This window comes from Gambusia affinis, linkage group LG18, assembly GCF_019740435.1.
Source record: "Gambusia affinis linkage group LG18, SWU_Gaff_1.0, whole genome shotgun sequence".
In the NCBI taxonomy this organism is placed as follows: domain Eukaryota; kingdom Metazoa; phylum Chordata; class Actinopteri; order Cyprinodontiformes; family Poeciliidae; genus Gambusia; species Gambusia affinis.
In genome coordinates this window covers 18,903,122-18,930,577 of record NC_057885.1, presented here as the reverse complement: position 1 = coordinate 18,930,577, position 27,456 = coordinate 18,903,122, and the positions used below count along the sequence as shown (strand labels likewise).

Sequence of the window (27,456 nt, the reverse complement as noted above, 5' to 3'; positions counted from 1 at the left end):
CACAGTAAACGTTGACCATGATGCTGCCGCCTCCATGCTCCAACTGCAGTGTTTTACAGCGAACCATCGCCTATTTGTGCATCAACATTTGCGAATATTTTTGTGGATCTCCAATTTATTTGTGGAAATTCATTTTCTCTCATAGAGCATCTAAAATATTTGAAAGAAGATGTAATATGGAAAACCTGACGCTACTTGACTTCATGCCAGAAGCACCATTTATTTTTCTTGGTGCTGATTGGCTGAACCCCCAAGACTGTACATATTATGCTTTGCTGTAAGAGCTTAGATGATTTCCTTTATTTGTAATAATGTGTGTTAAGTTATATTATTAAAATAGCCAGTTTTATGATGGTTCTCTAGTATCCAAGTATTTCATCTACTTGTGGGCAAATCTGGTCCCTAACCTGCGCAGTCCAAAAATCTTGTTCTACTTCTACTGAATTTTTTGTTTTGCTTTCTGTCATACATTAAGTTACGGTGACGCCGGGCATCGCAGCATTAATGTTTCTGATGAAAAAATGTGAACAAATTTGTGTGTTTCTCTAAAACGTCTTCACTGATCACACCACTCGATTCCGACTTATTTCTACCATCTGTCTTCTGTTTGATTTTCCAGGTTGGCCCACCCGCTTCCAACCCACTCTCACTCAGTGTGTGTACGGCCATGGCAGGTAAGCAGCAAAGGTTTATGAGTGTGTGTGTGTGTGTGTGACTGAGTTTCTCCTCTAATAGATTATCGATGCACTTCTGGGTTGGTTGGCTTCAGCAGACAGTGGAAATGGGCCTGGGCTCCCCCGAGGAAACAAGATATGCCCAATACAAACTCCTCGCAGCTAACACACACACGCCAACACGCAGGCACACCAGGCGAGACCATAAAGCGCATTTCGCACAGTCGAACACACACCCGCGTGCAATTAGACACACCACACACCTGCTGGGTTTTCAGAGAAAGCCGAGCTCCATTCTGCCTGCATCTAGAGATGAAAGGAGGAGAAGAGGAGAGACGAGGAGGAGGAGGAAGAGGAGGAGGAGGCAAACAGGGAGGTGCAGGACAAAGAAAGAGAGAGCAGATAAAGAGGAAGAGGAGGAGCGAGTATGAAGAGTGACAGCCAACTCTTCCACCTCTCCTCCTTTCTTGTGTCCCGCTCTCCTTTGTGAGCAGATGGGTGGAGGTATCAGATAGTAATGAAAGCCAAAACAGGAAGGGGAAAAAAACGGCCCATAAAAACACACCGGCAGTCCGCACACACACACACTTTGACTCCAGCACACAGCAGCAACACTTTACATCCATTGTTGCTCCTGCTCTCGTATTTACATTCATGTCTGTGTGCGGCGCTGCGCTGCAGGCGTATCCGTGTCAGCCCTGAAGAGGAGCTGAGAGTGAAAGACGGGGAAGTTGTCCAGACGGACGACGAGTCGGACGAATGAGACAGGAAGCAGAACGAGGGGACACAGGCGGAGTCTCTGGGTCAGCAAGATGCAACCAGAGACATGATGGAGAGTTAAAATGTCTCAGTGGCTTTTGCCCTTTACACCTCATTACATTTTAACCACAAACTTTTATTTTACCAAAATATTTGCGGTCACACCAACACAAAGTGGCACCCAAACTTTTTAGCAAGCAAAATCTGGAAATGTCACGTCTGTTTCTTTTCAGTCTCTTGTTCTCCGATTCCCTCAAATAACATGAACTGGGCTTCAGAAGTCAAGGCAAATTTATTAGTATAGAACATTACAGCAACAATACAACTAAAGGTACTTTACATAAAGAAGAAAAAACATTGCATCGCAGCAGCAAAATACAGGAAATTGATGTTAGGTTGAAAAACAGACTTCAGTTTATGATGTTCCAGTTTCATTAATCAACTTTAATAAATCATTTTTCTCCATTTGTTTACTCTTTTTTCAAAGAAATTACAAATGAGAGAAAATATTTTTGAAAACTTGCTTTTATTTCAGTCACCTGAATTCAAAGTCCAGCTAATTTCAAACTGTTAAATAAGATGGTAGCTTGACTGACCTACAGAAGCTCCAGGAGCAACTTTGTGAAAATAATCCAGATAAAAATAAATAAAGTGGAAGATGTCCACACATTACCACATGTAGACTGAGGAAGGTGGATAGTCTGTGAAACATGGAGCGAAAACAGAGAACCTGACTGGCAGCTGCTCATGCCGCTGTGGTTCATAACGAGGCAAACCTCAATTTAGTGGCACCCGGATTAAAAATACTTCCACCCTTTAGACAACTTCAGCCTTCTGGAAATGTTAATATTCAGAATCCGGCTCGTTAGGCTGCAATCAGACGGCTTTTCCGCCATGTTTGTATTGAAAGCGCGGCACTGATGGAGCGAGCTAATGACCGGAGCCGAGCTCGGCTGGCTCACGCACAGATGCTCAAACGCTGCTGCAGTGAGGCGACGCGGCACACAATGGTGGAAAAATGGTGGAACTTTGAATATTTTTTATACACAATATTAACAAAGAAATTAATAAAAGAAACGATGCTGTTGAAGTTGATGACTTATTAATCAGTTACCTTGTCAATTCAAATGGCAACAAGCAACTTTTTTATGAAAACCTCAGAGGTTTGTTAGAGAACAAACAGCAAGAACACAGCAGGCAGGTCGAGGAGGAAGTTTGAATCAAGTTTTGGTTATAAAATAACATTTTATAACATTCTGAACATCTCATGCTAAAACCTGGTGGCGGCTCTGGAGGAGCTGAAACGAGAGTGAGGTGAGGACAAATTTAACGATTCTGGGAAAAACGCTGAAGGGAAAAACAAAGCGCCGCACATTACTGAGTTCCTCCAGGAAGTTGTGATCGCAACTATTAATGCAAATTCAGTCATGACTTACAAATTCAGCACAGACTTGCTGCCATCACGACTTTTCTGCAAATCTGACCAATCGCTGCTCTCGCCTGAATTTTGACAAATCTCCTGAACCCTTTTCTGACTCGACTTCCTGTTTCACGACGTGTTGAAAGATGAAAGCATGTGCTAAATGGTAACATTGACGTTTTTTCTTTTTTTTTTTTTTTTTTTTGCTAAAACTATTAAGTGATATTCTGTTCTTATATATATAGTTCATGGCAACTTGAATGACCCAAATGGAATTATTCTTTTGCTCCTCAGGACTTTACTTGTGTTAAAGCTGCTATTTCAAGAACAAAAAAAATTAACTTTTGTGTTATGGCCAAAAGTAAAGCTTGAAAAGTAGGCAACTTTGACCTCAACGTCTTGAAAAAGGCGCCGCAAAATTGATTATTTATGACTGCAACAATCACAAAAAAACATGTTGACAGTTTCAGTATCAATCTAACGGATTGATACAGTGAATACACCGTCCTGCAGTGAAACATGGAGGTGGCAGCATCATGCTGTGGCTTATGCTTCATTTCAACAGGGACAGGTAGACCAGTCAGAGTCAAACAGCCCTAAACGACCAAGCCAAATATTTATTTGTGGAAACGGCTTAGTCAAAGTAAAAAACAAAATCCAGACTAGGATTTGGGGCAAGCTGTGAAAACTGACACTCTTCACAGCACTTTTACTTCCTCCGTGTGGTTTATTGTGAACGTCTGGGCCTTATGTTCACACCACCTCTTTCATTCCTCTGATGCGCTTTAATTTAGATGTTGCTCATCCAAACGTCGGCGCATGAAGCTCCCCTCTCCAGTAAAACTTGAGGAACCGAGCGGAAGAAGAGGTGAAGGTTTAATATTTGAGCGGGGATAAAAGAAGCAAGAGACTGGGTCTGAAGCAGTGTTAATTGAACACAGCTGTACCTCGTTAAACATTAATTGGCAATTAATCAGCTCACCCACGCCCTTCAGTTGAATCATATCTTTATGTCTTTTAAAAAGGAAAGGGAGAGAGAGGGAATAAAGTGAATTATCCACAGTGTGACACAAAGGAAGTCTGTTCCAGCTCTTCCTTCCTTCCTCCCTGTCCCGGATCGTTCTCTCCTCCATCTCCTCGCCCATCTTCTCTCTCGCTCTCCGTCTCTCTCCATGTGCCTCATTCAGCACATTAATCGGATTTTCTGCCTTTATCTCCATTTCCTTTCCGTCATATGCCTGTGGCCTATCCAGAGATGGAGACGGGAGGGGGTGAAAGGGAGATGTTCCAACAACAAAGAGGAAGTGAGAGGAGGGGAGAAGATGGAGGAGCTGGTGGTGGTCCTGATATTCCTGGTTGAAGGAAATCGGCAGAAGAGATTTATTCATCTAAATTCTCTGGATCTTGTGTTTTTATGATTAAAGTGTATGCAGAAGGTGGAAACTGGCAAAAGCAATGCACGGGAGATGCGATGTCTTTTACAATGTTACCATTTAAAATCTGGCATGCATTTGATTAAGTTAAAGATTAAAGTCACTGTCAAGGAGGAAAGCTAAACTATTCATTGTTAAACTGCCTCTCAGGCATCTTGTTTGTCCTCCTAGAGCCTCGTTTCAGCTGTAACATCCAGTCCTGCAGATGTTTCCTTCTTGCTCCTCATTTCAACACGTCTGCAGCTGCCGAGTCGCAGGCGCAACGTTCAACGTTCGCACCACCACTGAGCTGTCGTAAATCAAATGGGGTAGTATCACTCTAATCAGTTTTCTCACAACATTAATTAGAGTGCCAAGCGTGTGCAGGTTGAGTAAATTAGGGCGGTGCTGGAGGGAAGCGGCTGAGTGTATTGCTTTAAGGCCGGCAGTGTGGCAGGAGTCCTGACTGGGGTCTAATTTGTGACGACTAAATTGTGATACAGAGAGAACGTAGGTGTTCTTCATTAAAAGGAGGAGGAGATCTTTGGCTTCACTCGAGCACAAACTAATCTTAATAAGCAGCTCTGTACAGCAAGTTTCTCAGCCTCGGTTTTATCTGGTTAACATTTTTAGTTACTTTGACTTTGTCCCTCTTTTTTGTCATTTCTTACTTTTATTCCTTTCTCTCATTTTGCATCTTTGCAGCCCTGGTTTGTGAGTTTATGCAGCTGTTCTCACTGTATCATCTGAGCAGAACCTTTGTCTTACATTCAGTTGCTGTGTTCTAAACTGTTTTGGCCAGGAAAATTTTGTCCTTGCCACGTTGAGTAAAAGAACAATTTTTCTTGCACAGTTTCCATCAGCTCTTACAGTTGCTGATGAGGCGCCCGTCCCTCCCTTGAAGGAGGTATGGACTTTCTTCCAAGGTCACGCAGACTTGCAGGATAAATTTTACACTTCCTTAATGCTCCCAGTTGCTTCTGTCGGACTTTTACCTTCCTGTTAAAACCCACTCACATCAACGATCCTGCAGATGTGGTGAAAAGACAGTCTCTCGTTTATCTTTCCCATGATTGTAACTTACTTGGTATTTATTTTGTGGGAGGGCTTAATAGTTGCATCAACGAATAGTTACATGGCTTATTACATTTCAACTCCACTTTTAGACATAAAAACTGTCTGACTGGATTAAAAGCAACAATACCAACAAGTCAAATAACGTTTGTAACAAAATAAAAACTGTGTACGTTTTTGACGTCTTTGGAGAGAGCAAAAGATTAGGGTGATGACATAGAGGCCTCAAAGATATGGAGCTCATCACTAAAGATCTGGTCAGGGATTGGTCCACTGAATTGTTTCCTTGACAAGCATCTGTCTGTATTCAGGTCAGAAACTAACCGATCATTTAAATCTGCAAAGTTTATACCTTACTTAACCCTAACCCTGTCACACCGTCTTTTGAGGGGCTGAATATATCTGTCTGCACCTGAGTATTTCATACAGAAATAAATGGATTGACTCGGCTCCTACTCTGTAATTTAAATAATGTAAAGATTTAGGAGGAGAATATTTTAGTCTCTGATCAAATCAACGTCAGATTCTCTACTACTAGTTTATTATTACTGGAAATAGTTTCCTTTTATGTCGTTAAAGTTGGTCATTTCAGTCTGCTGCTTGAGGCACTTTCTGTTCCTACAGTAATCTGTGCCGTAAACCCAGTTTGTCCAGCATTTCCAGTGTGTCTAGCTGCTCTGCTCCAGACCTGCAGGCTCTTTTATAATCTCCACTGAAAACACCAACAAGGATAACCTGCCGTGGCGACACAAGTTGGGTTTTACACGCCTGTCCCTCGATCCGTAACTGTCTCTACTCGTACCTTTCCTCTCCGCCTCTCTTCTGGATTTATTTCCATCTCGCTCGATTAAATGCTCTTTTAAGCGCTTTGTTTCCCCCTCTGTCTCGTCTCATTATCTGATGCCTCTTCCTTTCTCTTTGCTCTCTTTATTTGCATCGTTTTGGCTGCGTCCCAGAGTCCTCCGCCATGAATCCCTCTAGGTTTCCTTTTTGTTCGCTGTCCTGTCCTATCAGTCGCCATCTATCTTCGCTTGGTGTCAGAGTTTCTCTTCCTCTCCCCGTCTGGCTCAAATATTACAAATAATATTTCGTATTGGCTCAGGGCCAAACCGGCGCAGCAATGAATCAATGCAGCGATGGAGTTATGTAACCTGCCATCTTATTGACCGGTCTGTCTTCTTTCTTTCTTTTCTGGTTCTCTTCTTACTCCATTTTTTCAGACTTGTTTTAACTTCGTATATCGGCGGCTACAAGCTATTTAAGTCACGTGAACTTTGTTTATAATTTTTCTACTGAAGGCTTGTAACACACAGCAAAATCTACGCTGTAATCTGTTATTTCCTTTCTAAATTGAAATAGAATAATTGCTTTAATTTCATCACAGAGTTCAACAAAAACACTGTTGATACCTTTTAGTTGATGACTACGTGGTGATCCGTTTGTTCTTTTGCAATGATTAATTACAGTACACTCAGAGCTTCTGGCAATACAGCAGAAATTAAATATTGACAGACTCACTATTGGCTGCATTTTGCGTTCTCTCTTCAGTGGTAATCCATAAGGTCAGGCGGTGAGTTCAAGCCTCTCTTGGAGCGAAGTCGTTGCAGTGAGGTAAGGTTAGGGTTTCTTTTGGTGATTTTCATATTCCTGAGGAGACGTGGCTTAATGATTAAACATTCTGAAGGTGGTTCTGGGTTTAATAAAAGTTGGGTTAGATGCCGAGGACATTTGGCTTTCTGCTCAAATGGACCGTTCTGCTCAGTGCAGAGTTTGCAGCGATTTTGTTTTCAGAACTATCTTCAATTATTCATGGCACAGATTCATCAAAGTGGTGGGAATAGTCTGCAGAGACTTCGGTCCATATGAACTCCTTGTCAAGTTCAAGAAAGTGGTTTGAGATGATTCAGGCTTTGCAACACGCTGCATTATCCTGCAGGAAGTGGGGGTGGGGATAGAATATGTGTTCGAGGAGCAGAAATGGACAATCCTGCTGTGATTTACGAAGGCCACAGCTTGGTTATCTTGATAATTGATGAGCTAATATATACTAAACTTTAAGCCCTGCACAATATATCACAATTATAAATCTATATCAGTGTGTGCACCGTTCATATCACAAAGGACTGTTTGGAGTCCAATAATCGCTTGAGAATATATTCTGAGAGATATTAACTTTCACACAGTCCAGCTACTTTTGGACCTCAGTGCAGCATTCGACACTGTTGACCATGATGCATTATTGAATATTTCTGGAGAGCTGAGTCAGATTCCCTGGTCCAGTACTTGACTTATCTGAGTCGTACATAAAGAACAGAACAGCGACTTCTTTGTGTCAGTAGGTAACTTCTCACTAGAGCAGACAGAAATCTTATGTGGGGTACCCCAAGGTTCAGTCCTGGGGCCCCTGATGTTCAGTATCTACTTTCTCTCACCAACTCAGGTATAACAAGAAGTAAGATTACCTACCATAACTACACACATGATTCGTGGCTCTACATTACAATGTCACCAGGGGACTCCAAACCCTTCCAATCACTGAACCGACGCTTGGAAGAAATCAATATGTGGATGTGTCATAACTTTCTCCAGCTGAATAGAAACAAAACTCTGAAGCTTTTCTTTCAGAACCAGGGTTCTGGATGAACCAGGACAGTCAGAGGGGCTGTGAAATGCAGGTGCGATAGCTCCAACATGTGATGTGTGGATACTTTTGTCACCATAACTTCACGTTATCTGATGCGTGGCAGCCGGCGTGTTGTGTGATCCAAACAGGGGCAGAGAATGAGTCACACAGGTGCAAATTAGGTCAGAGCTGAAGAATTGCTGATTGTGAATAATAATTTACCATCAGTTAGTGATGAAGTGAAGGATCTCGCACTGGATTACTTGTGAATAAAGTTGGCTGTTTGCTCAGACTTGGACTCATTGTTGGTGCTTGGGGTTATTGGTGCACCATGTTGCGTCTCTAATGGATTTATTGTAGCATTCTGTGACCTTGGGAACCTTTAATTTCTTGTTACTTCTTTGTTTGATCTTTCTCTGTGGTATTAAATATTAAACTTACTCAAAAACGTATGCAGTTATAGATAAGTCTTTTACTGTTGAATAATAATAAACTCTTTCACCAGACAAAAACTCTGTTAGCTTCCAAAAGCTTTGGAAATTAATTCTTAATAACTTATGGAAAAATGTTTATTGATTTTTAAGGATCTTCTTAATCAAAATAAACTTAATATCTATTAAAATTAAATATTTATACTGATTAAAATCATCTTAAGAGGGTAAGGTCGGATACATTTGCAGCTTTCAGTGGCCTGCGTCTTGCACCAGCTTTTAGTGATCCAGCAGGAGATTAAATTAAGCTATTACAGAGCGCAGAAGCTTTCAGCCTCCGTTGCGTGTGCTCAGCTGTTGAACTTATGGACCTTTACCGTTCAGTGTTTGTGTCTTGGTATTGAGTTTTCAATCTAGTCCTGCAGTCAGGAGTTATCTTCTGGTGCCTTGCTTCTTTATAGAGCAAACAGGCCAGACAGCCGAGCAGTCCACAGGAGTCGGAGAGCACACTAAAAACGCTTATTTTTTCTCTCCGCTATGCTCTGAAAAGTGTGCAGCTGTATTTTTTTTTTTTTTTTTTTTTTTTTATGTGCATGCTGTATTTTCCATACCATCACCCTCCACCCACCATGCCCACCCCCACTTCCTTCCTCCTGGGCTTCTTATTGTACCCTTTCCGCCGGCTGTGGAATCCAATCTTCCTGCACATGGCTTGCTCTCAGAAGGACATGCTTGTGTGTCGTTGGAAACCCAGTGGTCTATCCCAGGCTGTGAACATGAGCTGCAGGAAACGTCTTCCAGAGAAAAAAAAAATGAGAAAGTTCTGTGCAACACGGCAGCTCATTCTGCAACTCCCCCCCCCCTTCCTCCACCTCTTGTTACTTTAAAAGCCTGAGCACAGCGTCTTTAGTTTTCTCTACAGTACAAGTTGCACCAATGGATTCTTTAAAGAGCACAGAGTAAAAGTTAAGCTGGATAAAACGGTTGGTTGTTAAAATGCAGGGTTTCTAAATGTCATTTTGAAAAGCTTCCACACAAAGCAACACTGTGCTGAACGGCTAATCCTTAGTTCCACAGTTAAACTGTGATTTCTCAGAAGAAACATTGTGACGGTCTTGTGGCAGTCAGCTCTGCTCTGCATATGGACGCTTTCATCCAGGTTGCCTGGACTGAGGCTGACTAGAGCGTCGTTCACCAACATTTTTGACTTGAACTTATCTAGACACTCAGCAGCCTTTCAACAAGAATGCGACCAGAGACAAATTAACTTTGATCAACTTGAACTCGAATGAAAACCTTTGGAAATGAACTCAGGAAGTGGAAAAAGAGCCACAACTAGAAACGCCAGAATAGCAATCATCTAGTTATATTAATTAAATTAGCATGAATAATTTGGAGCTTAAACCTAATCAAAGCGCTAACTTGATTTTGAAAGAGGTTGTCGGACATAAAGGTGAGCACTATTTCAGTCCTATTTCAGACTTCTAGTGTGTTGTCTTGACAGAAAACCAGTGAGACCTCGCCAGTTCAGCATTGATACTTTTCTAGGTCGACTTCAACAATTTGACACAATTTTGTGACTTTCTCCTCCCCAGATGATAAATTATCCAGTTTGTCTCAAAAGTCCTTAGAGTTTTGGTAATACTTGAGTTTCTGTTTGTCTGCTGTATCTTTAGAGCCACATTTTGAATGGGAGTGTTTTGTTTTGTATGCATTTTATGCAGTCATGAAATTTGTGACATGTAGTTATTAACTCTTAGTTCTGATGTTTTTTAGTCCACCTCAAGATGCATCAGAGTCCCATTAGATTTTATGTCTGAAGCAAACAAAGTGGGATCTGTCTAAAGAGAGTGAAGGTACATTTTAAAGGAAATGTTGCAAAGAAAGCAGGATGTTTTCATCCATTCATTGTTCCAGGACAGGAACAAGCAAACTCTGCTCTGCCTGAAAACGTGGCTTTTTGGTTCTTGGGAGGGAACCCTGACGCTTTGGAAAGTGAATGAATGAGAAGAGAAACATGTTGGGTTGGCTGCTGCCTCTCCTGGGAAACTTGTTGTGAAAAAGGTGATTAGCATAGCACCATAAACACAAACCTTAGGCCTGCTGTAGTAGAAGGTTGCTCTGCACGTCTTTCCAACCTGACTGTAGGTCACTTTCCAAAGCAAATGAGGGGAGTTAGCAGTGCTTGCTAACAGGTGGTGTCATCCAGGACATGTTACTGTGGAGGTTTGTTTCTGCTGCTGGACACTGAGCTGTTAGTGCGTCATGACAGTCATGAGACATTGTCTCATGTCAGGTTTGTTACAAGGCTGATTGCTACTGAAGATTCATCCTGCTCACAGCATCAACATCTATGCAGACTCTTTATAGATACAACTAGGGCTGTTGTAAAAGAATATTCTACTAATCGAGTACTCTATGAAATATTTTTACGATTATCCGAGGAATCGATCTTTCTCTCTCTCTCGCACCACAAAATTCGACAATCCTTTATTTCTCCCCCAAACCCTGACAAAACTCAGCACAATTCAGCACCGTGCTGCTAGCACTTCACAACAACTAATAGGCAGTAAGAGCTGCCTACCACAAATAATGATCTGGCCAGAACACGGTGCGCTACATAATAAAACAGAATTTAACGAAGCATCGAGGCAGATAAATTTTCCTCGAGGAATTTTAATAATCGAGGTACTTGAATCATTTAAGGAATCGTTTCAACCCTAGATACTACATTGGGAAACTCGCAATCAGCTGATGGAGGAAAAAGACGAGGCAAATGTCAGACTACCTTGTTCCAGACCAAACGGGCCGGCAACGACACAGCCAAATTTGCAGTACTGTGATTCCACCAAACTTTGCGCTATCTGAAAAATTACAACTGTTTCTGAAAGGGGAGATGTTGTGCTTTCCAGCCAATAGTGGATTATTACGGTAATTTCACCCCCTGCTGTAGCAGGGAGTGAAATTAATCTGAGGAGCATTCTAAATTGTGAAAATAGCTTGCTAGATATTGAAAGTTCCAGTTCTTATTAATAAATGGGCAAATACTCACAGAACATTTAAAGAACTGCGTACAATTCAAATAAGCAAAAACATGCATGTGGAGATTTGAAACGTTGGTCTAAAAAGATTAAAGATGTAAAGAATTTTCCCACAAGCTGATTGTGACCTACCATCGTATGGTTACAGACATATTACTGATATGTTACTGAGATTCTGGTCCTGTCCACATGGGAATGTTTTTTCTAAAACTGGAACGTGTTTAAAGGGGATCACAGTCAAACTTTTGCCCTTTCTATTTGACATGAACAACAAAACCGCCTCTTTGGTGAAAGCGCTGATTATTTAGCCCAACTTCTAACCTGACCTATAATCCCAAATACTTCATTCATAATGACAGCAGTGGCAGATTACATGTTTGTCTTGTAGTTTTAGTTTTACAAACTCAACTACATCATCAATCCACACTGACGTTTTCACGCCTGCTTTGTAGTTCATCATTTTTGTTTTCTTCTTGTTTACTGCTAACTTTGTTTGGAGGCTTCATGTGCCGTGCCCCATGTTTAGCGCCACCTGCAGGTGTGGGGGAGTTTATTTGGTCCGTTCTGTGTGTCAGTGTGGATGAAAACGTTCCCATGTGAACTCAGGTGTTTTGTTTTTTTTGTTTGTTTTATTTTGTTGGGTTTTTTTTTAATTGACAACCCATTTTAGAAATAAACGTTCTTGTTTGGACAGAACCCTGTGAGCCCGGCTAACTGTAGGACATGTGACTTCAGTGGTAATGAGAGACCAGATGTGGGTCCCGATCTTGGAAGCCATTGTTCTCACCCCACCACATGTTTGCTGGCTCTTTTATGCTGAAGCCTTATCACCGACTTCACACATCTGTTGGGTGTGAAGATGTCGGTGTCATAAATCCACATCTGTGAGGCAAGACGTGGCGCTGACTTTTATCACACCCATTAAAGATTATCTGCGTTTTCTATTGATTTCATTTTATTTTATTTATTTATTTTTTTCTTCCTCGATCACACTCTGGGTCAAAGCGTTTCTCCATCAGGCTTACATCACACTAATGGAGAAGAAGAGAAATCGAGGTGGAGAACGAATGCAGAGGCTCCTTTTGCTCTCCAATCCCATCTGTTTCACTCGGAGGGAGGGAGGAAAGAGAGAGGGGGGGTGTCAGACGAATGAGAACGAGGCCAGAGAGAGAGAGAGAGAGAGAGAGGGAGGGATGGATGGATGGAGGAGGAGGGGAGGTGCTGTTTAGAGAAAGAATCAGAGGGAGGCAGGCTGGGGGGTTGGGCTCCAAGCTTGTGCATGTGTGAGAAGGGGGTGGGGGGCGGCAGGAGCAAGCAAATGTGTGTTGTATATATATGTGTTTGTGCGCGTGTGTGCGCTCGCTCTGTTCCTTTTCCTTTCTTTGTTTGACTACTGAGTGGGAAAAAAAGGCGAGACAGAATACAGAGAGACAGAGAGGGTGAGCAAGAAGAAACACAGACAGAGGAGGTGAGGAAGAGGGAGATCTAAAACGAGAATCACTTAATTTTTTAACGGAGAGAACAAGAAATTCAGAGGATTTCAGTTTGATTTTATTTATTTTATTTTTTTTCCACTTCTAAATAACCCCCTTCTTACTTAAGACCCTTAAATGCTGAAGAACAAGGAGAGCATATGAAAGGAGGGGAACAAAAGTGGTGCAAATTTAGTGACAACAGTGTCATATATTCAGGAGCAGCGTTGTGTGCTGGCTCAGTGCGCAAGTGTGTGCTGCGAGGAGGTGGGGGGAGGCGACCCGTGCTGTTTAAAGGGAAAATACGAGGCACACACAAAGCTGGGAGCTCAGGCAGGCAGGCAGGCAGGGAGAGGAGAGAGGAGAGGAGAGGAAAGGGAAGGTTGTGGGAATCTGCTGAGCTGGCTGACTCTCTAACCAACAAGCCTCATCTCTTTTTTTAATTATAATTATTTTCATTATCACTAATATTATTGGGATTTTACCCCACCGAGCCGGCACCGTCCTCCCCCCCCTCCCCGCTGCAGGTCGCCAGCCTGAGCCCGGACACGGTAAGACAAGCTTCCTATCCGTCTCAGCTGTTGGGCTGCTACCACTCTGCAGACAAAAGCAGGAGAAAGTTGCTCCGGTCTGTATGTGAATGTGAGTGTGTGCGTGCAGATGGAGCTAAGCTAAAGGCTGGAGCTCAGGCTGAAAGGCGTGAGGAATGCAGCACAAAGGGAGCTTGTCTGCTCCAGCTGGGACTCTCTGTATATGTATATGTATATGTATATATATATATATATATATATATATATATACATATATGTGTGTGTGTGTGTATCTGTGTGTGTGTGTCTTTTTGGAAAGGGTTGAATGTTTATCTGTTGGGACTGCCTAAAAGTTTTGCATGCGTGGGACACCCTAAAATACATGCAAAGTTGGTTGTCTTTTAGGAAAGCATGAAAAGCTCAGTTGTTTAGAGAAGGCTGTTATCCTGTAATGGTTTACTTAGTGACGCTCGGTGCTTTACATAAGAGCAAATACTCCACTTATTGTTGAGAAATACAAACTGAAGCATTTTTACTCCATTCTTATTTTTATCTTTTACTCTTCTCACTTGCTTTGAACATCACTTTTTCCCCTTTCTAAGTGGGTCTTGTGACTTTTTCCACCTTGAGTGTCCCTTAAAAAGCCAGCTTCCGTCAGCTAGAAACGCACAAAGCCAGGGTAAACAAAGTGTGTCCTGTCCCATGCAGTGAGTTGTGGTCTGCTTTCAGCTCTTTCAGGGGTCCTGCATGTGGTTAGCAGCAGCTCTGTAAATGTGTGTGTGCGCTACGGAAAACATTAAAGGGCTCACAGGACCCGGCTCGACGCGTTTGTGTGTGTGCATGCTCCTCCTCCCTCTGCCAGCGACTGTGTGAGAAACTCAACACTTGTGCCGGCGTCTGCCTGCAGCCGACGTTGCCTGACGTCGCAGGACTGAGCGTCCTGTCCAAATTAAGCCCGATACAAACCTTCCTGGAATAATAGCGCTACTAGAAAGACATTTCACACACACACGCACACACTACTGTAAACCGATCCCTTCCGTACTCACAAGCTCTCCACCGACACATTGCATATTTCCACACTCAAAATCCATATCTCCATTACATTTTTAGCCCCTGCTATTTCCGTTTCCCTTCCCCTTTAGGATACTTCCTTCTCTTTCTCTATATTACTTTATTCACAGTAGAAGAATATTTTAAAATTAAAAAATCTTTTTTTTTTTTTTTTTTTCTGTTTGCTTCTCCTCCACTTCCTGTCCAGCTGGGTTGATCCAATAGTTTTCAGGCCAGGCGTGGTTCAGCCAGGGTCGCCTTCTGTTGACTGGAATACATCATAGCTGTGCTCTCAGTCTGATGAAGGCTTGCACAATTAGGAAAATGCAGTTTTACAGGAGCCGTGCAGAAATAATGTTGCATTAATCTTTTTTTATTGAACTGTTGGAGAATTTGTTGGAGACAAAATGAAGACCTTAAGTGATAGAATGCAGTGAAGCACGTCAGATAGGCTAGCTTAAATTGTAAATAATATACATAAATAGTGACATATCTATCAAAATTGTGTTATGACTTTACCTGCCCTAGTGGTTCAGTCATACATGGAGTGAGGTAGTTCTGGATATTTATCAAAAAATTATCCTGCTTGATGTATGAAAAATAAAAATACTAATTTCAAAACCAACAATTTCTTTAATATGAAAATGAAAATATAAAGACTTATCAATGTGTTCTTAATCTCTCTTTAGAGTTTACAGAAAGGGTTTCAAGTCCTAATTTCAGCAAAATTAAGGGTTTAACGTTTCCAAGATCTTTGGAAGTGGTAATTTTCTGCTCAAAATCACTTTAACTAAAGAAGCAGGAATCCCTTACTGTGGCCCGGGTCTAGTTGTTGTGTCTCAGTAAACCAGACTGGATCGTTTGATTCTCGGTTCTTGAGAATCTCAGTAAAACAATTATTCTTCTGGTGTACAGGCCTCTCTAAGACTGGTAGCAGCTGACTTAGATGTCTGCCTGGTTTGCTCAATTTGCATCACTCCACAGCCCAAGTGGATTGACTTAAAAGGAGAAAATGTTTCTTGTTAGCAAAATGTGGCTAGTTGCCCATGCTTGGTTTGATTTGATTGGGCCTTTCGTTTCTGATTCTGTGTTTTACTTCTCCTCTCTAAGGTTTGTCAAGAATATCCTCAAGGCACTAAAAACAACAAGTTCAATCTTTGTAAAAGTTCAGTTAGTGTTTTTGTTGTGGGCACTACAAAAGCAAGTAAATGAAACCTTGATGTCAATGATTTGCTTGAAAGGTTGTTGGTAAAAAAGCTAGCTTTTATTTCCACATTTGAAAATGTTGCTTTCCATATATTTAAAACAAAATTTATTTTCTATTCCCCAACCAAGGAATTTGCAACCTAAGCTTAACCAATCTGTGCTGAAGTGAAGTGAAACAAACTAGAGGTTAAATAATGGCTCAAATTGGATTAGATGTCAGAAACCACATTATTCCTTCTGCTCAACTACAAGATGGATGTGATGTACTTTAGTGATCTGTAGAAGTTTGTGGGTGTCTAAAAGTTTCTTATGTTCGAGTACTTCAACTCTTGTAAACGTCTTGAATGAATACGGCGCTAAGTCGTGGGTGAAGAACTGCAACTCCAGACGTGGTACTAAAGACGCAACAGACAAATAAAAGCAAGACAATGTCCAAAAGTAGAATAAGGAAATCTGACGAACTTCAATAAAAAAAAAAGCTACAGACCTTATCGCCATCTACTGGACAGGAGTATAAAGTGATAAATCCATGCTTGACAGATAGTTTTTCAGCAGGATCATACATTAAATTGATATGTGCAGAGATCAAACTGTCATCACCATGAATGTTAAGCCAGCTCACAGCTGTTGTGAAAAATAATTATCAGAAAACTAACAATGGGGTGCCTTTATGACGCCACAGAAAACGTGAAAAGAAATAAGCCTTTGGTTAAAAACTATTCTTTAATCGAATGTATAATGTGATGGGAGAGATCACAGAAAGTCCTTAATGGCCCTATTTTTTTCTCTCTAGGCAGCAATTTTGCATAGTCATTAGTTGGGGGAGGGGCTGGCCCTGCGAACTGTAAGAGAATGTGTGCCTCACCAGTGCAGGAATAAATATGGACGTGCTGCATCTGATGACAGTTGATTCTGAAGCTCGACAACAAGCCATTTCCTGCACAGAGCGCCATTAGGATGACTCCCCTCACCCCCTTATCTGTCAGCCACCATGCTCCCCTGCTTCTCTGCAGATGTGCACAAACATGCAGGGTAGCAGGGTAGTGTGGTTTTGGTGATTGAAATTGTGTGTGCATGTGTGCTGCACTCCTCTCTACCCCTACTCAGCCCTGGGGCAGTCCCCCTCACCCAAAACAGCTGAAGGGGGAGATTGTGCATTCATTGGAATGGGGTATGAGCAGGAGGAGGAGGGTGATTGAGCGTCTTGCCTTGGGAAGAAAAAAAAAAAAGCCAAAAAAGAGAGAGAGAGAGAGGGGGATGGGTGAGTTGTTTTGCCTTTCAAAAACAGGGAGGGAGCGGAGCAGACAGGCAGGAAAGAAGAGGAGAGGAGGTTCAGGGGTAGAGGTGAGGGGAGGACGGCTGGGTGGCTGGCGCCGTGGCTCGGTTGTGTCTGGAGCTTGGCTAATAACAGATCGTGTCCAACTAATATTGAGACAAGCTTGTGTAAAGAAATGGCTCTTTGATAATTTAACTGATGAATAAATCTGTTTAGGTGAAGTAATGTGCTGACTGACGAAATCAAAAAGCTTGAGCAGATATGGACTGCAAAGATAGTGATTGGGTTCAAATTGTTATTTATACATATATATATATATATACAACTCATATTTGCAATATAACCCTTTGTTGAAGACTAATCATTAATTGGTGCCAATTCCTTTTGGATCTGGCCTCTGTTTCTAATCTGACTTTCACCTTCTATTCTTCTTTAAACAGTCTCTTCTGTTGCTTTATCAACGACTGCACTGATTCCTCACTCGAAGAAATGAAAAGGCTGGGGTGGCTAATTAAATTATGTAGGGTCAAAGGGCTTAAGGAGATTAGTTTTGGCCTTGGAGCCATTATCTAGCACAGAGAGGCTATCGTCTGTAGGTAGCTGTGTATGATTAGCCGGGAGAGAGAAAGACAAAGGAACCAAACAGAAATGTGATTAAAGACGGAGGAAAGAAAAGCCAGGCATATCTATGAACTACTAGAGAAGGTAGAGTGGAAGAAGGGGGGAGAAATACTGGAGATGAAGTGATGTGTAGGAGCATGAAATAAAAATAGCCATACTGAGAAGCTGACTGCATGCACACAGTGGCAGAGGTAATATGCTGAGAGTGCATGTGGCTTCTTTGTGTGTTGGAGGAAATATATGGTTTGTTGATTCAAGTTAATGGCTTCCAGTCAGCTCAAGCTGTGTTTAAAGTGTCCACTGGTTCTCTCACTCGTTTCATCATGTTCACCATATTTAGTTCTAAGAAGCAGATATGGTTAGCAGGTGCCTCTGTGTTTAGGTAGAGCTTCAAAATGCTGCACCAGATAGGCTATATTGAAGAAATAAAGGCCAGCTGGATTCACTTGAAAGCTACTAAACCTGAAGTGATAAATGGCATGATTTTGTTGCTGACATAGGTTAGCATGATCTGTTTTTGCTAAAATTCATTGAAGAATGCATGACGGACCAAACTACAACATTTCTGTATTCATTACAGCAGGGCTGTCAAACTCTAGTCCTTGAGAGCCGGTGTCCTATAACACACCTGAATCTAAGTACTGAATGGCATTTAGTTATTCACCCACTTTTTTGTGGTAACACAACTCGAAATTACTAGAGGAAAATCTCCCAATTCGCAGAATTTTTGTAGGCCATAAATATTGTAAAGAAAATGCAGCTTGGGAAACTGAAATATCTAAGCACAACGATACTGAACATGCTATCGCCGGTCGTTTGCAAATCAGCCAATCCAGGAGTGCCATTAATTTTCTTTGGTGCTGACTAGCTGTACCTCAAAGAGCGGAGATGAGAAAGACTGTAGATGCTAGCTTCTGTTGTGCATATTAATGCATATTAAGGTATATTTGTTGTTTGAACTGTTAAAATAGGTAGTTATTATGTGTTTTTAGAGGAGGATCTCAAATATTTGCAGATTGCAGCTATTTACTTGTGACTGTGGTTTTTGGCCCCACAAGTACCATGGTTGGGCTGCTCTACTGAACCCTATGTATGACCTAATTATGTGATTCAGGTGTGCTGACAGAGAGATGCATCTAAAATGTTAGCTGTTAGCATGCTAATTCCAACAGCACATTAATGTTAAGGTTATCATACAATGCTGTCCCCCCCCCAAAAAAAAATAGCTTTAACTACTTGGTATTATTTGTATACAGTACACACTTTAGTATTAGCATGCTAATCTTAGTAGTTAGCATTAGCGAGTTAAATATTTTACATGTCAGCATGTATTTTACATGTCAACATCAGTTTATTAAGAAACATTTGTTTCATATCCTATTATTACATTGTTGCACATATTCTGCAAGGCTTAGTATTTGTGTGGTAACAGCTACATTTATATACTAATTGGGGCCTGCCCATAGCAATGCATAAGGAGAGCAGTGACTGACTTGCGAAGCAAGTCAGTCACTGCCTCCATGCATTGCATGGCAGGCACCTATTGTTCTACACCCAATAGAATGTTTCTTTAATACGTATTATTTATTATTCTTCCGTTACCGTTAATGCGGCTCGCATCTCGAGCCCACCCACAAAAGTGGTATCAAACGTGCGGCCTGCTCGGAAGGGAGCTATTACTTTTGGTGGATTTGGAGTTACCATGGCGACGAAAAAGCAAAAACGACCCCAAAATCACTAACGAGCTCACCAGGTGCAAGTCTCGTCATTAAGGGGACGAGGCAACCAGTAAATCCTGAAAATACCCTATTTTTGAGGATTTTCTGTGTCATAACCTTATGTAGAGACGCCATTCAAACTTCATTTTGTAGATACGTCGTGATCTCTTTTAAAGTGAAGACAGCACGTCAATATGTATTATGGTTTGTCCACAACTTCTTTCTAAGCGACCCAAAGTTTTTGATTTTGGAAAAATCAGAGTGTGAAGGCCGCTCCGCTAGAGTGAGAGTCAGAGTGAAATTTCGACCCCAAATCATTTTTTAACTCGCCTCACGCCACAAATATTGCATGATTGGTATCAAACTTGGTCATGACATTGATACGGCGTGCCTGCTCCGGTCAAATGTTTTCAAAAATTATCTAGCGCTTACAGTTTTCTCCAGGTGCTTCAGAGCAAAGTCATGCGCCAGGGTAGCAGACAGATCTCACTGATTCACTTCCATGTATTTCTGATAAATTTCAGACCTTGGCACACACTTTTTTTATCTCATCGCTGTTAATACTGTGAGTGAGGTAGAGATATGAATGGCGGGACTATGTGAGACGACAAATAGCCCTCTCATATGCTTCAAACGGTTTTCGAATATGTATTACGGTTCTAACGGAAACAGTTTTTGCCATGCTTTTTTTAGTCAAACTGGCTGGCTCAAACAGAGAATTGTCTCCCCCTGGATGTCTCACTCACAGCTGGCAGAGAGGATTATTTACCATGGCAACGGAACCCAGAGCAGGGAGAGCTGCTGAGGACTTCAAATACGCATCACTGTAGTTCGAACTACTAGTTCAGTTAAAACAGAGGAGGACTGAGATGGCCTTTAGAAAAACTTGCTGCTATGGGCTGTATATAACTAATTTAACCCTGTCACTGTTACACATGGGATGAGTCTACCTTTGAAATGAAGCTTACTGAAAATTTCAAAATAAAAGCCCTTGAAAATTTTTACATCAGGTCATTGCTTTTTTGAGCGTTATATGACTGATTTAATCCAATGACTGTTACACATGGGATGACTTTGACCCTTTCAAATGAAGCTTAACAAAAATTTCAAAATAAAAGCCTTGGGAATTTTTACATCATGTAATTGCTCTTTTGGCTTTATGTGACTGGTTTATCCAAAGCACTCTTACACATTGGATTAGTGTGGGCATTTAATATGAAGCTTACTGCAAATTTCAAAATAAAAGCCTCAAAATGCCCCTCTGGACAGTGCACGCGGAGGCGTGCAGTGATATCATTCTGCATTATCTGTTTATCCGAGGTTAGAACTGCCTTGCGCAGCAAGGCAGTTCATTAGCATTAGCCTTTAGCTTAAATAAGCTATTTTCTATTTTTCAGACTTATTAGCCATGTTTAGTATACTTAATGGAGTAAGTAAATGACAGTAAACATTCTAATGATACCCCACATGCTACTGAAAGTATTTATGCTTATATTAGCATATTTGCTCATTTTAGCTAATGCACTTGCTTTATCATACTGAATGTTGCATGTCCAGCTTACTTAACATTCTTGTGATTCTCCACATGCTATTGATTACATTGCAGCTTTCTTTAGCATTGATGCAAATTGTTAGCATCAGAACGCTGGGTCCAAACCGACGGGCACACTTTGGCAGGCCCCAGTTAAATTTCTTCAGGAATTTTCTAGTTCTAATATTAGAGTGCAGTTAGGCTTAGCATGCTCAAGTTTTCAATGCACTAGCATGGAAACATTACTGAAATGTTTTAATTAATGCTTATATTTCTAATTTAGGCATGCCAATTCTATTGTTGGATTATTGTTATTGTGCTTAACTTTCCATACCATTAGCATAGTTTCATGTATCAACATTTTAACTGCTACAAAAGTTTTTCATGGTCTTGATAAATTTTCATGGTGTCATCATGATAACATTCCTGGTAAACGACAGACTTTTACACTTTACTTACAAATTAACCGCAGCATTTAATTTTTAAATGCGAATGCTAACTACTTTTACTTGATAATGTTAGAATGCCACTATTTCTATAAGCATGCTCGGTTGGCTCAGGCTGGTGAAATAGTCTGTTTTCACTTACATGAAGTATTTTCACTGAACCATTTGTCTCCTAGTAGACTCTATAGTGCATATATAGGCCATAAAATGTTTAATGAAACTTTTGAACAACACTACAGAATAGCTGGCTTGTTACATAATAAACTGGTGAATGATGTAACTACAGCTTCAATTAGGAGAGGAGTGTCTCCATTGGACAGACTATATAAATTCATCACACTCTCTAACAGCTTTATGATCAGATATTGTGCGATTAGCCTCTGTGCCAGCCCATAAACGGTGGTTACAATGGTGTGTTTGCACGCACATCCGATTTTTATGGCTGCTTTTTAGTCATCAGAAGACTTGTGTGTAGTTCTAAGGCATTTCTTGCAAAAGCCTGTTAAAAGTTGCAGAAAGGTTGTAGTCAAGAATACATATTTCTTTGTAGGTCTTGATAAAAGAAGAGAAGAATGAAAAGATCCAACTTTGTAACATTAAATTGTAGTAAAATATAACAGATATGAGCTTACTTCTGTAATTTCTAATCTCTGTCTTTGTTGCTCTTTTTTGGATTTTGCTCCCGGCAAACCAAGCACAAGAAATATATACCACAACAAACAGAATCTGTAGGGGTAGCACACAGAACAGACTCCCATAATGACGCAGAGACACAACTGCTTTTACTCTGCTTTGTAATTGCATCCAGCAAACCCTCATCGCCTCTTTGAAGGTTTCTGGTTTTACTGTGCCCTCTTTTGTTTTGCCCTTATTTGTTTATGAGTTACGTTTCTCCAACCCAAAGATTCCCATTGTGTGTGTGTATGTGTGTGCACGTGAGCGTTCCTGTGTCTGCAACTGAGTTTGTAGTGGAATATGTGGGAAGCTGTGTAAAAGTTCCCACCAGTACATGTGGTGTCTGCAGGATCTACAGACATTCTCATTGTGTATAAAAGCCTAATATCAAATATTAAGCCAGTTCTATACGACAATTTATACCCTGGACCTGCTGAAGTTCTGTAATCAGGTTAGTGCTCATTGACATTTTTTTAAATGATGCATGCGAAACCGCCATGCACAAATCAGCCACGACCTATTAGTAACCCCACAGTCACCACCATTGATCAGGTGGCTAACAGTTATGCATTAGCTGGATTGTGTTTCTATGGAAACGCATGTTTAATACGGAAGAGTAATAGGTCAGGACCTTTCAGGTTTGTGCATGTGCATCTTAGATTGCAAGGATTTTATTGTTTCAATGCTTCTTCTCCCTTTCTTTTATGCTCTTCCTCTGGTACACTCCTGAGTCTTGCATCACTCCTCCCTTTAACCCAGTTCCACACTGAACCCTGACCATTCTGCGTTGTGTAACAGTTATGATAGCGCTGCTTTTGTGCGTCCAGTAACGCTTTTCGCTCCAGTTCTTCTTCATGTATGGGTCAAACGTTACATCGGGCATAATTCTGCTGCGGGATTTGGACATTTTTAGCCTTGTTTTTCAGACTTCTCTGCAGTCTAAATGTGCCTCTTTTTCTTATAAAACAGTAAAAGCTGAGTCTGTCTGGGTGTGTTTTTACGAGGATATAGCTGTGTCTCTCTGGGTGATTGTGTCTGGAGGCCAGTGGGTACACTCAGGCCTTTATGGGTCTGAGTGTGGATGTTTGTCCCTAGACATGTAACACGATCTGTGTCGAGAAGTCCTTCATCCCTCCTTGGTGTGCCTGTGCCCTCCCTCACCTTCCCTCTGCACTGCATCCTACCCCCTATCTGTTCACAGTCGTCTCTCCTTTCTGTCTGCCCCTTTTCCTGCCTTTTATCCCCATTCCTCCCATCTTAAACTTGTAGCATTCTGAAAGTCATGGCCTTGGAGGAATTAAACTTCCGCATTGTTCAATACACATGCTGCAATCATACATCTTTAAGTTCAGAGAATTAGCCACCAATCTTTATTAATGTTTCTGCTTGTGAGTATTGTCTGTATGACTGTACATTGGGCGTGGTTGGTCGATAGTGGAGGTCAATCAAACAGCCTGAATTACTCCCTCAAGATTTTTATCACTGATGTATTGAATTACAAGCTTCTCTGTGTGTGTTTTCTCTCACCTTTTTGCCTCTGCCTTTGCAACCACCCCAATTTAATCAGTAAAGCCCTAAAATTCCAACAGAAATAACACTAGTGAACTGAAATACTCAGGTTCTGTCTGACGAACCGCTTCTGCTTTTGAAGGACTTTTGAAGAGGGGTGAAAGTCTAAAATATTTTTATATAAAAACTGGCAGTTGATAACTTTCTTTTGTCTTCATTTGTGGCCCTTTCCCATTAACACCTAGAAGTGCTGCTTGTTTTAGGGCTACTCTACACAGTTCGGGTGATTTTTCCCTGACAGTTGAGTAACAAATCTAGTGGGTATTGTGTAGTTAGGTTCAGAATCCAAAAAGTACAATTATTTATATGTGACACAAACTGCACAGTGTAAAAATGGAGGACATGGAAGGTATGTTGAACATTATGTTTAGTGTGCTGTTGTCGCTCTGGTTAGTTTTTACAAATGGCGGTCAGATTTGGATGAAGTATGTTGTTATACCTTTAATGAACATCTGACATTCATCCACACAAAATCCTTTCTTTCATTTCCAGACATTTCTCACTCCTTTTTGTGATTCCTCAATCTTCTCTTCTTCTCTCAATCACAAGTGCCTCACTGAACAGCAGATTTCTCTGAGGTTCTGTAATAGTCAGATTTGAGGGTGTTTTCACATCTGATTGTCCGGTAGACTTTCTTCGATGGGGAGCAAAATCACAACATTTGTTAAATTTTTTTCTGGTGGAGTTTGCTTTAACCTGCACTGTGTCAAAGGAACCAAATCCTTTCAGCAACACATGAAGGAAACAACACGAAAGTCTCTGAAGAAGACACCGAGTCCAACTTCTTTCTTCACAGAAAGCAAACACAAATTTAGTAGCGTCAGATTTTAGCGGTTGTAGAATTTTGTTTTAGTCTTTGGTAAAATACCACAAGCCATTTCAAGCAAAAGTACTAGACACACATGTTAGCTTTGGATGTATTTACCCAGAATGCCATGCACTATAGATCAGAGTTTGCTTTTTGGTCCAGATCATAGATCGATTGAGCATTCACACCTCCCCAAAGGAACCATACTTTCAAACACCAAACGTTTGATTGTTGTGAATGCTCAATAAGGTCAAGACAAGTTTATTTGTAATATATTTAATCAACAATGGACTTCAAATTGCTTTACATTATAAAAACATAACACTAGCATAACAACGTATAACGTTTTAACAGAACCTCGCTTTTAAAAAATCCAAAACGATCCGTTTTTAAATATAACTGCAAAGAAATCACACCCTCCTGCATTCACAGCCACATTCCAACATGTAGGTGGTTTTCGAACTGGAGTCTTCCAACATCCCCCTGCAAAAAAGCAAAGAAAAAAACAAAAAATTCCCTCAGAAGTGTCCAACACAACCAGAGCTCTTCACACTGCCAGAGCGCAGACGGTTTGCAGTTTCCAGGAGCTCGGTGTCCTGTACTCTGTTGCCATATGGCAGCTATGTTAGCTCACAGTGCAAACACAGCTGGCTGCCTCCCATGGCTGCACGGCTGAGCAGCAGTAGAACTGCAAATACAGGGATTGTATTTACCAGCAGTGCATTAATTTGGCTGGGTTTCACGATTGCGTTTGTCAGATGCATTAGCGTTCAAGTTGGAGCCTGCTTTGAAGGCTCTGTTATGTTAAGATGATGATTGTTACCTTTCATATTACACTGCTGCAGGCAGCTGATGGAAAGACACAGTGTCTAATTTAAAATCGGGATTAAAAGTATAATCATCTAGCATTAAAGGCGCTCGCTGTATTATTCACACTTAAATCTATTTCTCCGTGCGCAGTGTGCGTTTCACGTGCTATAATCTCTTAGTTCTCACATGGCTGGTTGATAAAAGCAATTTATGTGGTCGTCTGAGGCAGGGACACACTCAGACAGGGAGATAAAGAAGGGGAAGACAGGGCAGGTACAGAACATTGCACATCATAAATAAAATGTCAGAAACACCGGTGCATGCTAGCCAGTGCTCAGGGTAGCATGAAATCTGCTCTCGTCCCCTCCTCTCTTATCTCCCCAGCCTGGCTGTGTTTATGCGAGTGCAAGCGTGTGCGGGGTAATTGAGGTGTGCGACCTTGCTGTGGGGCTGGCAGGTGTACGGCCTGGTGATGAAATGAATCTGGGGTTGGAAGAGGGATGGGGGGGGACCTGATACTCAGCCTCCATGTGCATAGATGTATGTTTTCTGGCATTCTGTTGTGGAAGAAAAATAGATGTGTGTGTGTGTGTGTGGGTGGGTGGAAGCACAGTGTTCTGCATGGGACTTGGAAATGAGATCATGTGCATGAATTGTCTGCGTGGGTGTATGTGTTATTGAGTAGCAGAGATGCTATATATCACTTTCTATACGCTGCATGGAGTGCAGAATCTGCTTTGCATGAAAATGCTGGGACGTTTTTAAACATCACTGTCAAATTGTGACCCCCGTCTCTGTAATTATCATCCAGTACAGAGACAGACGCTGGAGACGACGGGCACATTCTGTCCATATATTATTTTCTATTACTGTCATTATGACTGAATGTCCTATATATCATGTTGAATCCTGACTGAAAAATGTCAACAAATGTTGGTTTGTTGTGCCACTGCTGATGTTTTTCTGCTTGATCAAGAACCATGAGGCAGCTTTGAGCTTGTAGCTGCCTGGTCGTCTTCATGATTCAATCTGCATGGGAGTGTGTGGAGTTTTCCAGGGGCTAAGATTTAAAACTCACTTGTAAATTTTTCCCATACTAGAGATGCAGGTCAGGAGCAGAGGCTCCTGATTGAGAGAGTTTTAGCTGCTAAATGCTCTCTCTGTTTTTTAATTCTTTAACTTTTACATACACATATAACTTTGGAAATGACTTAACATTGGAAATTAGTTCTAATTTTTCATGGTTAGGGTCTTTTTACCATACAGTGAAGTAATTCTAACCTTGAGTAAAAGACGTCACCCTTTTTTGACCACAAAGAGCAGAAGTTAGTGACTATAAAATCGGGCGATCTAGTCTTTAGATTTATTTCCGCCGTTACTTTGGCGTCTGTCCTGTTACCTAGCAACCATGACACCCAAAACACAAGCTGGTAAAAATGGAACTTGAAATCTTTATGGGGTTTTTAATTGCTTATTCAAACCTTGTAATTTTTTTTACCACCATATTTTAATGTACTTAAATCTAAAACTGCACTCCTCTCCCACAGTGGGTGCGACTGTGGATAATGAACGCCACAATTTATCGAGGTCACGTTAAGCTTTAGTGTTGACCATTCCTTATAGTGTATCACCTTAAATGATAGACAGTTTGATTTCTGTCTGGTGTCTACTGAGCATGTCTGCCAGGTGGGATTGTTAGGAAATAATCGGTGCTTCTATCATCACCTGATAGGCTTATCAGTTTAAATGTCAGGAAGACTCGTAAATATCTCCTCTGCCTCCTCTGAAATCCGGGCTTCAGTCACTGGTTTACATCATCGTAAATATTTCCTGAAAGTAGCTGCATCTGGAGGACTTTGCAATAAAAAAAATGTAGCCCTGCTCTCTGCCTTTGAGTTTGAAGTATAGAAATTTTAATTTCTGATGTTTAGGTCTGGCAAATAATCTGCTTAATAGTCAACCCATCAGGATGATGATTATTAAATCTACCAGTCTGTCTGCTTTAAGCTAAATATAATCTGTCAGTGTGTCATATTGAGTTTTTTTAAATGCAGTGCTCTCAGTGTGACTCGGTCATCCTCCTCTCTTGCTGCAGAATATAGCTGAGCAGTAGAATCCATAAGCTCTCCCACCCCTCCCCTCTTCCTCTCAGTAGCACACTGCATCTGTGTCATGTCACCGAGTTCGTGCGTCCCAGAGTAACCCCCCTCTTCTCCCTCCCTTACTAATTCAATCTCTCTCAATCTCTCTCTCTCTCTTTCTCTCTGTCCTTGTGTGTCTGTGACTGTCATCCTGGATCTCTTCATC

The 27,456-nt window shown here is 41.3% G+C and overlaps 1 protein-coding gene across 2 annotated transcripts in view; it reads left to right on the top strand.

The window, feature by feature from the left end:
* The window catches only part of kdm6ba (lysine (K)-specific demethylase 6B, a), a 107,051-nt gene that overhangs the window by 38,489 nt on the left and 41,106 nt on the right, over positions 1-27,456 (top strand). The window contains exon 4 of one of the 2 annotated variants that reach the window (XM_044097436.1): positions 620-674. The gene's annotated coding sequence lies outside the window, so the exon portion shown is untranslated. Of the gene's footprint in view, positions 1-619; positions 675-12,886; positions 13,458-27,456 lie in introns of those variants that run through there. The other variant, XM_044097438.1, reaches the window with a different exon arrangement.